The sequence below is a fragment of the Argiope bruennichi genome, chromosome 6 (assembly GCF_947563725.1).
Source record: "Argiope bruennichi chromosome 6, qqArgBrue1.1, whole genome shotgun sequence".
In the NCBI taxonomy this organism is placed as follows: Eukaryota; Metazoa; Arthropoda; class Arachnida; order Araneae; family Araneidae; genus Argiope; species Argiope bruennichi.
In genome coordinates, this window is record NC_079156.1 from 5,233,659 (window position 1) to 5,248,314 (window position 14,656).

General features: G+C 32.1%; 1 protein-coding gene across 6 annotated transcripts in view; it reads right to left on the bottom strand.

Annotated features, from left to right (window-relative positions):
- The window catches only part of LOC129972235 (TM2 domain-containing protein DDB_G0277895-like), a 57,545-nt gene extending 43,193 nt beyond the window's left edge, over window positions 1–14,352 (bottom strand). Inside the window, exon 1 of one of the 6 annotated variants that reach the window (XM_056086287.1) lies at window positions 14,062–14,252. The gene's annotated coding sequence lies outside the window, so the exon portion shown is untranslated. Of the gene's footprint in view, window positions 1–13,863; window positions 14,002–14,061 lie in introns of those variants that run through there. The other 5 variants (XM_056086282.1, XM_056086284.1, XM_056086286.1 and 2 more) reach the window with 5 other exon arrangements.
- Between the last annotated feature and the right edge of the window lie 304 nt (window positions 14,353–14,656).

Genomic DNA, 14,656 nt, shown 5'->3' on the forward strand with positions numbered 1-14,656 from the left:
GTAAACATTATATAGCAGCAATTTTATAACTCATTTGTGGGTTAGTCAGCCAAAAGAGGCCAGAAAAAGAGAGGAAAGGACAGGAAGCTGAGACGTCGGTCTTCCATGTTTAAATAAAAAACTGCTCATCTGAGAAGAAAAATGTATATTAAAAAGACATACGTATTGGAAATTAAGATATTTTGAATTTTCTTTTCAGCTTGAGAAAAAAATGTGAATCCATTTACATACGTTACCCAAAAGAGAATACCAAGGAAACATTTCAAATTCAACACTCTCACTCTCTGTTCTCGACGAACAGTTTTTAAGCATTTTTCTACGCCGACTGAAAAACTAATGAGACATTTTTAGACATGCCCGAAATTTTCTCCAAATTCTCTAGTAGCGAACATGCGAATTTCTGAAATATTATATTATATATATAATTACAAAAGAGAAAATTAAAAAAAACACAAGCGAGGGAAAAAAATTATTTTTTTTTAACATATCAGGCTGTGAGGAAAAAATCTGTTAGAAACTTTCACTATTACAAGCATCCAACAAATGAATATAAACTAAAGTGCTTTAAAAAAATGTATTTGGAAATCTATTATTAAAAGACCTCATTTGCCTGCAATTCATTGCTAATTAAAAATAAATCCTGATCGAATATTTTTCCATCCTAGCGACCGGATATCGTTTTATACAGGTATTATGAATCATTGCATTGATGTAAATCATTTAAATGAGGCGATTTTAATTAGTAAAATACTGATATAGTAGTGATACTGATATAGATATACTTAAATAGATGAAGAAATAACAACACTTCCCAGGAGTTGGTATCTAAAGTCAGAGAGCTGAAAAGTGTCAGACAATTCGCAGTTCGTTTTATGCATGAAATAAATGAAGATACTGCGTGCACTTAACTAAGACGAACATAATAAATAACTAAGCACAGCTCTGTGTTAGAATCCAATTTCCCGAATGATACGAGGGCAGAAGATGGGACACTTCTATCCTCACACCTTCAACTCTAATGAAACTGGGGGAGGAAATGATGTGAGGGATAAAAATTTTTCCCCTTTTACTTTGAGACAAACGAAACCTATCTTCGTCTTCCGGCTTCAGTGCAGGAGTTCTTTTCCCCCAAAAAAGCAAAGGCATTTTATTACATTATACATTATAGGAGTTTTTTATGCGCATTCATTTATTCCCTAATATTCGACCCTTTTTTTACTTATTTACTAAATTACTTGGGACTTCATTTGCATGATGTCTCAAATTACATTTTGTTCGGCAGCTTTACTCGATATTATTCTCTTTATTATTTGTGAATGTTATTTCTACTGACAGAAACAAAACGGCCATTTTAGAATTTGCAAAACTTGAAAAATAACAGGTAACATATTTACTTTACATTATATAATATAATCAAAAACTTCCTTTTGCTTTAATAATATTTAGATATTTTTTAATATATTTTGTAAGAGCCGTTATTTATCAGTTCTCCATCTCTCCATTGGGAGGCCTAGAAACTTTTTAATAACGCATCTAATTTGTCTAAGTAAAAAGGGACTTCTGTGCAAATTTTCATTGGAATGCGTCAAGATGTGCGGATCTGTAAAAGGTTCAGTTAAACTAACGGATATTAAATTTATATATAATATTTGCTCTTGTTTTTAAAATGTTGAATTCATCTTTTTAGCGCATAGCCTACCATTATATAACTGAAAATGTCATTCTTTGAACTGTATATTTTTTATTGTACATAAACCTGTATGTAAAAAAATAATTTATGAAAGTTTTGTTTCTATTTTAAATAATTAAAAATGCTTCTTCAATACTTCAAAGTGGACTGATCTTAGAATAGATGAACAAATCAGTTTCATCTTTCCAACGAAAGAATTCGTGGATAACGTTGCCATTCCGGGGTTAAATCTAACATTCCAATGTTGCTGTGACACGGAGAAAAATTGCTGTCTTTCTTTACACGTTTTTGATTCGTTCGATTTAGTACATCATTGAAAATGTTTATTTTTCACAATTCGTTAAAAGCAATCAATCATAATGAGTCAAGATGTGCAACTTTGTCTTCTCTGCACTTCTTCAGATTTCAATAAAACAAAAGAATACGCAGCAAAATAAATAATATACTTGGCAATAGAGCATGACCCCAAATGACAGCGTTAACATGTAATGACTCCCACTTACAAAGTTTATCAATTTCATAAAAAAAAACATTCTCATTTCTTTACCATCAGTTTCAAATAAATTCTTATAATTTCATCTACATAAGAAGGTTAATTAGATGAATCCGATTATGCCACGTTAATGCGTATTTCAATCAGTCGAATTCAACTGACAAGAGCAGTGCAGACTTAATAAGGCAAGTGCGAGAGACGCCCGTTCGCTTTTTATGATTCATTATAGGAATTCATTGTAGAATGAAGCGCACCTAATAAGGTTTTAACTTCCGATTCTGGTTTTATTCGTGTCAATGCCACGGTTCACAGTTGCTTGACCCTAAAAGAAAACTTCGATACGCGAACAGGAGGGAAGGGTAAAGTAAACACTTGGAAGGAAACTTTTCCAGACAAAATTTTTACAACAGACATTGTTAAGTAATATCTATTTTAATTCTGAATGCAGCAAGCTGAGGATACAGCTGAAATTCGATTCACTTCTTCATTTTGCAAGACTTAACATTTCTCAAACAGACAGAAAAATGTTTGCGTGGAGCCGGCACAATCTGCTTGCAAACGATGTACAGGGAGGTATGCCAGATATTTTCCGAGACAAGTAGATTCTGATTATGTCATAATTGGGGTGACATACTCGTACTCTCATGTGTTTTAAGATTTTTCTACATCATGGCAGATATGACACTGCTTAGCATTCAGCATTATATTATTTTTCATTTATTCGCTACAAAACAGATCGATTAAGCTTATTTTACCGTAAATACGAAAGATAAAACTTTTCTGAAACTGAAGACAGTTTTCAATTATGTCAGAGTGTTACATGTGGTAAAAAGCTGCATTTCACTTAGTTCTTACGGCTGGAATTTTCCTATGATCTGGCTTTCTGGCGTAAAAACCAGCTTACAAGTAGAGAGCAGCGAGACGAAAAACGGCCTCTTGCCTACATTTATACGTCCCACCTTATTTCCCATCAAATGATTAGAAATAAAATCGCCATTCCTCATTTCCGATCACGGTTCATTAATTTTTAAAAGATACAAATAAAAAATTCCTTTCACCTACGGCATTTCACTTTCAGATTATAAAGAAGCGAGATTCATATGAATAGCCTCCGAACAATTGTTATGCTTTGGAATAAAGAAATGGTTGTTGTAAAGCGACTGAGCACACTTCAGTTCACAGAAGTCATAGTTAACTAAACTCGGAAAAGCTCTTAAAAAGAAAAACGGTGCTTTTTATCGAGAAAGCATCTACTATGAAAGAATAATGGCTATTTCAATCCGAAATGCTTTTTATCGAGAAAGCATCTACTATGAAAGAATAATGGCTATTTCAATCCGAAATGCTTTTTATCGAGAAAGCATCTACTATGAAAGAATAATGGCTATTTCAATCTGAAATGCTTTTTATCGAGAAAGCATCTACTATGAAAGAATAATGGCTATTTCAATCCGAAATGCTTTTTATCGAGAAAGCATCTACTATGAAAGAATAATGGCTATTTCAATCCGAAATGCTTTTTATCGAGAAAGCATCTACTATGAAAGAATAATGGCTATTTCAATCCGAAATGCTTTTTATCGAGAAAGCATCTACTATGAAAGAATAATGGCTATTTCAATCTGAAATGCTTTTTATCGAGAAAGCATCTACTATGAAAGAATAATGGCTATTTCAATCCGAAATGCTTTTTATCGAGAAAGCATCTACTATGAAAGAATAATGGCTATTTCAATCCGAAATGCTTTTTATCGAGAAAGCATCTACTATGAAAGAATAATGGCTATTTCAATCTGAAATGCTTTTTATCGAGAAAGCATCTACTATGAAAGAATAATGGCTATTTCAATCCGAAATGCTTTTTATCGAGAAAGCATCTACTATGAAAGAATAATGGCTATTTCAATCCGAAATGCTTTTTATCGAGAAAGCATCTACTATGAAAGAATAATGGCTATTTCAATCTGAAATGCTTTTTATCGAGAAAGCATCTACTATGAAAGAATAATGGCTATTTCAATCCGAAATGCTTTTTATCGAGAAAGCATCTACTATGAAAGAATAATGGCTATTTCAATCCGAAATGCTTTTTATCGAGAAAGCATCTACTATGAAAGAATAATGGCTATTTCAATCTGAAATGCTTTTTATCGAGAAAGCATCTACTATGAAAGAATAATGGCTATTTCAATCTGAAATGCTTTTTATCGAGAAAGCATCTACTATGAAAGAATAATGGCTATTTCAATCCGAAATGCTTTTTATCGAGAAAGCATCTACTATGAAAGAATAATGGCTATTTCAATCCGAAATGCTTTTTATCGAGAAAGCATCTACTATGAAAGAATAATGGCTATTTCAATCTGAAATGCTTTTTATCGAGAAAGCATCTACTATGAAAGAATAATGGCTATTTCAATCCGAAATGCTTTTTATCGAGAAAGCATCTACTATGAAAGAATAATGGCTATTTCAATCCGAAATGCTTTTTATCGAGAAAGCATCTACTATGAAAGAATAATGGCTATTTCAATCTGAAATGCTTTTTATCGAGAAAGCATCTACTATGAAAGAATAATGGCTATTTCAATCCGAAATGCTTTTTATCGAGAAAGCATCTACTATGAAAGAATAATGGCTATTTCAATCCGAAATGCTTTTTATCGAGAAAGCATCTACTATGAAAGAATAATGGCTATTTCAATCTGAAATGCTTTTTATCGAGAAAGCATCTACTATGAAAGAATAATGGCTATTTCAATCTGAAATGCTTTTTATCGAGAAAGCATCTACTATGAAAGAATAATGGCTATTTCAATCCGAAATGCTTTTTATCGAGAAAGCATCTACTATGAAAGAATAATGGCTATTTCAATCTGAAATGCTTTTTATCGAGAAAGCATCTACTATGAAAGAATAATGGCTATTTCAATCCGAAATGCTTTTTATCGAGAAAGCATCTACTATGAAAGAATAATGGCTATTTCAATCCGAAATGCTTTTTATCGAGAAAGCATCTACTATGAAAGAATAATGGCTATTTCAATCCGAAATGCTTTTTATCGAGAAAGCATCTACTATGAAAGAATAATGGCTATTTCAATCCGAAATGCTTTTTATCGAGAAAGCATCTACTATGAAAGAATAATGGCTATTTCAATCCGAAATGCTTTTTATCGAGAAAGCATCTACTATGAAAGAATAATGGCTATTTCAATCTGAAATGCTTTTTATCGAGAAAGCATCTACTATGAAAGAATAATGGCTATTTCAATCCGAAATGCTTTTTATCGAGAAAGCATCTACTATGAAAGAATAATGGCTATTTCAATCTGAATGCCGAATTCGAGGGCCACAAATGATCCATGAAAAATCTTTAAACAAAACTTTTAGAAGTATATTAACCCAAACTTTTGACTGATTTGGACAAAAGAAAGCTCGAGATTCCTATTATTTGCACTAAAAAATTTTCTACTGACTGAACGTAGTACCTTAGAAGGATTAGTTGCAATATTAAAAAGTTTCTACAACTCTCTAAAGAATGTGAAATAGGGGTTGAATGGTTTTCAATTCTTCCACCATCATTTCTGATTAAATCACTCCACAAATATTATTTTTACACCATCTTAAAATTCAACTTATTTTTAAATATTTTATTTACATTAAGCAATCTTTTTAATATTTAATGGACTTCGAATAAAAAGAGACCTCCGACCTAACGAATAGAATCCGGGTAATATTTTAAACATATTTTTATTTTTCTTATATGCCGTTGTCAAAAGGTGTTTTTTTAACAACTAATACGGTATGGTATGTGCATTTACTTCATACAAACCCTAACTCTTGCATCTACTTCAAAAGTAAACCGAGTTAAGAAATATTTCAAAATTAAAGCGATAAAAAGAAGAATTTTAAAGAAGAATAAATTTTTAACAAGATTAAATATTAATCAAAATCAAATAGCAGAAAAGAAAATGACAAGTTAAAAGGATTCAATCCAAACGATACCACTCATAACTTCTTAAATTTTAGGGCGATTTTCATGAAGTTATACCTTAAACAAATTCGAAAGTGCGACTGAATCACAAGGGATATATTGGTGGGAATGCAGAAGTCAAATTGAACGAAATTGCTCCACACTGCCCATTCAGCAGGGTCCGCCATGCTTGCCAAAATACGTGGACAGAGCCAGATTGCGCAGTAGTTCTGGGGTCCTCTTTCTCGCTCCGAGACAACTTACAGCTCAAGAAGGTCTCTGGAATGGTTTGGAAACGCAATAATTCGTCGTTCATTATCTATTGTTCTCATTTAACAACAAAAACGGTTACTTTATTTTTAGCAGTATAAAGTACAATTTCGGCTTGTCCATTTTTGGATAAATTCCTCATACCTTCAAACTTACGGAAACCCCTTCGCTCTCATTCATTCCCCGACTGCATTTTTTTGCAGTTCAAAAGGACATACGTACAAAAAATTCTCATTCACCAAACATCGAGGAAAATCCTTCGCTGCAGGAAATTCCCCACAGTTTAATGAACCACCGAACTCGAACCGTTCTTCCGTGCTCTTGAAAGGTCCCACGGATGTATCTTAAATAGCTCTGAAACTCAACGCCTCCAAAAGTAGGTTAAGAATAAGTGGGTGGTTCTTCTCGATTCATTGACTGGGAGAGGCAATTAGGAAAGAAACCGGTGAGCCTTTTAAGACAGACCTTTTACTTAACTATTTAAAACACATTCATAAAACATTCTTATTACTTTTTGTTTATGTGGTATGAATTTTTATTTCAATGATTTTCTTATCTTTAAGTTATAAAACATCATTTCAAATACTATGGGATTTACATTTTTTTTTTTTTTTCCTTTTAAACAAATGAATGAGGTGACACTACGGGTACAGAATCAGTATTTAATTAAATTAATAAATGAATTGCCGGTCACATTTTGAAAATATTAAAGGAGTATGATGACGTCATGTCATCGAAAATACACAGATATATAAGATTTCAACATTCGTGCACATGAGGAAGCGAGTGAAACAATCAGATATTACAAATTTTCTTCTTCAGAAAAATGAATCCAACCAAAGTAAATAATAAAAATATTTCTCAAAGGGAAAGGGGAGGAAAATCGGAGTACTTCTTACATATAAGCGCAGGGTTCAAGAGAAACTCCTGTAGTTAAAATGACGACCAGAAAAATTACAATTTTCGACTCAGTCCCAGGCTGAAAAATGACTCCAGGATTTGAATTATCGTCTCTGATGATCATTTTTGTATTTATGAATAGAAATTTCACGCGAGAATAAAAATGATTACAAAATACATTTTTTACACCTATTTTCTTTTGTTATATATATTTTTTTTTTCAATAAATAACCATTTTCCTTACTTTGGAATCTTTTCTATTCTGCCATTTTTATTTTGTGGCATCTCGGAACTTTAGGACGAAGGGAGAGAGGCGAAAGGTAGGCAACTATTGGTGACTATCTGGGTACCAAGTTTTCACACAGAATAAAAAGTGGCGAAATCCGTGCAGTGATTGTCAAGGAATACTGAAATTGTGTTCGCAAAAATGGGAAGAAGTGGCGGACGTGCGACCGTGGCGATGTATATGAGCTATGAGCAACTTTTTCTGATAATAAACACCGAAATTCTGCCATCGATCCATTTTTATGAAACTGCTGGGTTATCTCCGCATGAAGGCGATCCATTCCGACTGTGACACACGCTGCCCGAATTCAGTGCCCATCATCGATGACTGAAGCGGTGCTTAATGTGTTAAAATATTATTAAAAATAAAATTCTTTAAAAATGTATTGACATTTGATTTAAAATGTACAGAAATAAGACGTATTATTGAAAACTTGTCTTCATTTAAAAATAGTTTGACAGTAATATACTAAATTATTTAGAAAAAAAAATAAAATTTCTTAGTTTTAATTTTAAAAAAAAATCAAACTTGTTTTAGCGAACAAGAAGTAATTCTAAACGAAATTTGACAGTTCTGGGTCCAACGGTCAGCCCCGTGGGAGTGTTTTCATTAAGCATGAGCGTCAAGGAATTTGCAAATAGCAATTCCTCTGAAAAGAGGAATTATCAATCAACTGTAATATCTCGAAAGAAATCTCTTTTACGATAGTTGGCAGATGCTCTTACATCTATCTCGGTAGATATAAGGAACTGGGATATTTGTTTTAGTAACCTTATTAGGCAAATTCATCATTCAAAAGTCACATAAAAGTAGTAACCACTCTAAATTTTGCGAAAATCAGATGCATGGGCTTGCATTTATCTTCGGGAAATTCGGGAAAATAAAGCTTTGTGAAACACTAGTATATCAATTTAGTGCGTTTAAACTAACCTCGTTAAAATCGCGATTCCCCCAGTATTACAATGTAATGAAAGTTTTCATCTTTAAATAAATTTCTTAACTGTATTAAAACTAATAATAAAAGCGAGAATGTGTTTCACTTTATATGTATGTGTCTCTGGTAACGCTTAACAGGGCAGACAGTTGGACTAAAAGCGAATAAATGTGGCACAAAGATACGTTATTACTGGAAAATGTGCATTTCGGAATGATTTTCTTTAAATTTTCATTTATTTGATTATTATTTATTAACACATTTTTTTATTAATATTTTTAACTTATAAACGAAAATTAAAATGCTATTAGATAATGTATAAACAGCATTACTTTCTGTGCCATCTTCGTCCATCAACAATTGCAGGATATTTTTTTAAGAAAAAAGTGCAGATAAGTTATGGAATTTTCGAAGATCTTCTCGCAATTTTTTACGATATTTTTTCTTTCGATCGGAATCGATATACCTGTAAGTTACATAAAAAGTTTTTACGAAGTTCAAATAAAGTTTTAAAAAAATATTTAGTAATTCTAATTAATTTAAGAATATTAATGCATTAAAATAAATCATACGCCTTATATATCAAAGCCTTGTATAAAATAATTCATTAAGTGTTGTACATACAAGTTTATTGATATTAAAAAATAGTCTAATATTTTTATCTCAAAAAACGATTTTCATTAAATAGTTCTAAATTCTATCCCCTAAAAAAACAGTGATAGATTGAATGAATCCTGTCGGACGGCATAATACATTCGAAAGACTGTATCGAAATCGAGGGGAAAATTTTGTAAATTGTTACTATACTTGATTCACACAACCTTTGAATATGTTGTTTTGATTAAGTTTGAAAAAATAACGAAACATTTCTATCTAACATTGCATTTCAGTTAAACACGATTAGATAAATGAAAGGATGGAGAGCAAGATGAGATACGGGTTCAGATAAACTTAAAACAGATTAATGTAACCTAACTAACGAAAATATTCAGCGCTTCCACGTTCAGAGAATGGTTATGAAAGAGTTCCAACTCTTCTGGTAAACACAGATTAAGGATTTAAGCTTTCAGGTTAGCACTGCTGGTATTCAGAAAGATCCCACACGAAAGAAGTTTAGAACAGAAAAGTTATGAAATTTTTGGCCCCATGACAAATTTAAAATCAGTAATGTAAAGAGTATGCATAAAAACAGTTATTGTAATATATCTAAATATGGATTTTTTATATATATAAAAAAAAGAAATGCTGATGTTCGATAAACAAGTAGCGAAACCATAGATATACGAACAAAAAAAGCCACAGCAAAAATATCCGCCTCGAAATTTTCTAGTATATTAATAAAAGTGTTAGCCAATCCAAGCATATTTTTTAATGCATTAATGACCACACGTCTACAAACTCAAATGTCGCCAAGATGCAGCCAATATTTTTGAAGAATTAAAAAATATTTTTTGTAAATACATAAAATAATTCAACATGAGCGAACGTACACATAAAACAAAGTAACAGCACATTTTAACAACAGTTAAAAACAAATTTAATATTTTTCCTTTGTGAGATCATTTTACAAACATTTTACAATGATAAAAGCAATAATACACAAAATCAAAAACGGAGTGAATAACAATACCCGCACTCGTTTAAGTTCATCAATCATCAGAGTGTGGTACCGGTCAACAATCATCACACACGTTTCGTGAACGGAATCTAACAGTTGTTCCGACTATCACACCCACGTGATGCGAGCAGCCATTAAAAAATTAATTAACATTTTGGGTTCCATAGCACGCGGAAGGAAACCGAGAATGCATTTTGAACGCCTCTTTTCCACTCATTGGAAACAAAATCCGATGCGGATTTACAATTTTAACAGAAAGATCGCAAACCAAGCTGCATTTGTCCAAATCGTTGCAGTTTTACTTTCTGGAATGCGTAGTAAAAAGAAAGCATATTAATCAACAACACACACACAAAAAAAAAAAAGCGAATTCGAAACTTTGACGAATCTCCTCGTTTTACACCTCCCCGAGTTCTAAAAACACATTTTTGGAAAATGTCGATCTGTCTGCGACAGAGATGACTGAAAACCGCTTTGATCTAGACGGATGAAATTTGGTATACGGCATTTATAACAAATTTGTAGATTCCTATCAAAGTTTGAACAAAATCCGCTCAGAGGAAGTCTGTCTGTCCGGCTGTTTGAATATAATTTAACACAATAACTACAAAATAGAAAGAGCCAGATGGATAAAATTCGATACACAGAATTAACAATAGTCTAGACACCTATCAAATTTTGTGACAAACCAGCAAGTAAGCGACTTTCTGTCGGTTTATAATTGTAGAAACATGTAAACGCGATAACTCAAAGTCGCAATGATTTAAATGCATCAAATTTGACTTTGTGATTTTGATACTACAAGTGCAGTTCTGTGTCAAATTTTGGTTTCAATCGGTTGGGGAAAAATATGTCCACAAATTCGATTTTCAGATTCTATTAACCACGTATCAGGGATTAACTGCCAGGAAACTCTCCAAGAATCACGTTATAGATTCATTAAAAATGCCAATTCACGCCAATTGTCCGCCAACGCCAATGCAGAGGATTCTCTGGGATAACGCCTTTATTCGAGAGTATGCGAGATAGTTTTGGTGAGAGCACTCCCGCTGGTTTGAGCAGCAACGCTTTTTCACACTCGAATCAGATAAGCTGACAGGAAATTCTTTGGCGGGTACGATTCAAAATTTGATGGATATCCACAATTTAAATGCTAAAGATGTATCAATTTTCATCCCTCTAGCCATTTACCGTTTTGTAGTTAAAGTGTTCAATTGGACAGAGAGAAAAACGAAAGCATCCTATGGATGGGTTTGTTGAAAAAACTAGATATTCAAAAAATTTAGTATGGAGACCACACACACAATTAGATCGACCTACGACAACAAGTGAGTTATCGTGTTCAGACAGACCGAAAATGTGTTTTTAGAATCCGGGCAAGTCTGAAACGTAAAAATCCTTCAAAATCTAGAGGTCAGAATTTTTAATGATGATAATGCTTCTTTAGATACTTCGTATGCGAGAAATTAGAAAGACAGCAGCGTTATGTTATTAACATATGAAAAGTAAAGAACATTTATTTAAAAGTGTTTTGCTGTATTTTTACTTTATCTTATTTCAATCGTCATGAAATTTCGCCTTAACATTTTGATCCAGAAAACTGTTTTTCTCTAGTGCTTTCTACAAATGTTCCTTCATTTCCTAAATTTCTTTTTGTTTGTTATTTACTAATTCTGAATCTCTCTCTAACTCTGCCTATAAAGGAATCTTTTACTGCTAAAAATTCCAATTTATCCACTTCAATAATAAATAATGCTTCCTCGTATACGAACTATAGAGAAAGTGTCAAAAAATAGAACTCGAGATTTTGACTATTCTCCACATTTTAGACCTCTATGAATTCAAAAAACACATTTTTAAAACAATTTTTGTCTGTCCGTCTGCGACAAAGATAGTTTAAAAACGCTTTGAGTTAGACGAATGAAATTTGATAGAAGATCTTTACACCAAATTCGCATTTTTAATTTTGAGCAAAATCCGTTCAAAGGAAGTCTGTCTGTCCGACTGCTGGAATATCATTTAACACAATAACTACAAAACAAATAAAAATAGATGTATAAAATGCAGTGCACAGATTTAACACGTTTGGAGTTGACACCTATCCAATTTTGAGCAAATCCAACAAGAGGTTGGCCTGCCTTTCAGATACATGTGTATGTGATAACTCAGAGAATCCATGGCGTGAGGATATCAAATTTGGTATGCTATTTTGTAATTGCCACTATTTCAATCGTCTGGGATGAACACTTCATTAGAGAGTATGCGAGAAAGTTTTCGGAAAACCACTCCCTCTGCCTATTAACATTCATCGCTAGGGATCGGATGTCTCCTTTCCAAAAATAGTCATTGAGCGCTAGATTTCGATTTACATTTAAGCTTAAATAAACTGGGCAAGTTAATGCAGACTATGCCAGACCTTTTTTTTTTATATTAGAACTGGCCAGAGCAAACAATCACCCAAGTCTATGTGGCAACAAATATAAATGTAGATTGAAATTTTAATGGAAATGTTCTATATGTTACGAAACTGTTCTATTCGAACTACGCAATATCAATGTCGATACGTATTTATAGAGAAACAATCTGACAACTCACTCTTGAAAATTAATATGAAAAATATAATTTCTGAATATCCAATGCTTCCAGATAACAATGGATATTCGATCTCAAAGGTCTCCAAAAGAAAGGTGCATGCAATGACAGTAAAGACACTCGATAGTGTGGTTTCGATGCCTATTTTGTTTTAATGTAAACATCTAAAAGAAAGTGTAAGTATTATTATTTTTTTTGAAATTTATGATTATATTAGAATGGCTAAATGCATGTTGACACATTTGACACACTCGAGTCATTTTATAAAAAATGCATTAACGCACTCATTCGGAAACATTGATTCGACAAATGAAAAACACGATATGGGACATTAAAACCCAAGATAATTTAATAAATACTAATTACTATTTTAATACTTTGAACAAAATATTAACCATTTCTGACTAATTCAAAAAAATATTTTGATAATTACGCAATATTCTAAAATTCATAAATTAAAATGCATTGAAAACAGCCTCAAAGAGTGTCGACGGCAAATCACGAAATTAATCTACCTGGAACGTTATCACATACATTAGAATTTGGCATTACTAAAACGTTTTGCAATAATTTTATAAAGAAATGTCCGCAAACAAGATTGTTTTAAAATAAACAATTTCAGGTTTAAGTATCGAAATTGCATTTAAAAAATTGTACTACTGCTGAACCATGTTTCGATTCACTTCAGATACAACACACATTTTCTGCTCTCTGTAAAAATATGAAAGAAATTTTTTTAACTGAAAATTCAATGCGGAAACGGTTATTTACGAAAACTGACGAAGTGAAAGACTTTAATTTTCTCCCAAAAAATAAAGAGTTAATCATATTTACCAGAAACAATTTAAGCTGTCGTTTTCATTAAGATGCTTCTAATAAAATTTAGTACATTAGATATTGACTTAAAAATTTTATAAAAAAAAAAGAGTAATCTGTCAAAAAAAAATGTCGCCATTAGTCTTTTACATCCTAAAAAAAACCATTTCAAAAATGTGTGATGAACTCTTGAAATATAATAGTTTAATACTGCATGCAATTCTAAAATATACAAAAACTTTGAACTAATAGAAAAGTAAGTAAAAAATTATTTCAATATGTGTTTACCTAGTTTAAATTTTTCATAGTAGTATTTTCCCTCATTACCAATCGCTATAAAACTTTACATATAATCAATACATTGGAACAAATGTCTAAAATAAAATTTGAGCTATATGAAATGAAGTGTACAACAACATAAATATTCAAACACAATGTCGATTAAAAGAAAATTAAATAAAATAATAACATATATTTAAAAATTACCTTTCAATCTGAACGCCCAAATCGAAAAAGAGATATCCTTTTTGATCACTCAAAATATATACAGATATCTTTCAGAGACTAAAGTCCGAATAAATAGCCAGATCTGATAGACACACCTATGATAACACCTCTGCTTAAATCAGAGCTGCTTACTTCACAAACTCGTGACGAATCGTAATCAAGTCGATACGATTGCAGGCTGAGCGAAAAATCTACGCGACTTGAACGCGGCGCTCATTGGCGACGGGTATTTCACGCCAACATTTGTTTACTTTACGCACACATGTTTTCCATCGATAAACAAAATGAAGCCTTGCTTCTATATTTAGCTTATAAGTCAAATAATAGATTTTATTGTTGCATACAATTTTAAGAACAGAATTTTAATTATTAAATTAAGTATGTAAACCTGTTTCTGAAGTGGAACAGAGTTCTGAAAAAGGCGATAAAAGAATTCTCGAGATATTGCCTGAAACGCTCGCAGAGGCACGCAACAAATACTTGGAAATAATGACGTCAGTCATAGTTTGAAAATAAGCACAATGTCATTTGGTACACATGTTTCAGAAACACCGCCCTTTCATTTCTTCGACGT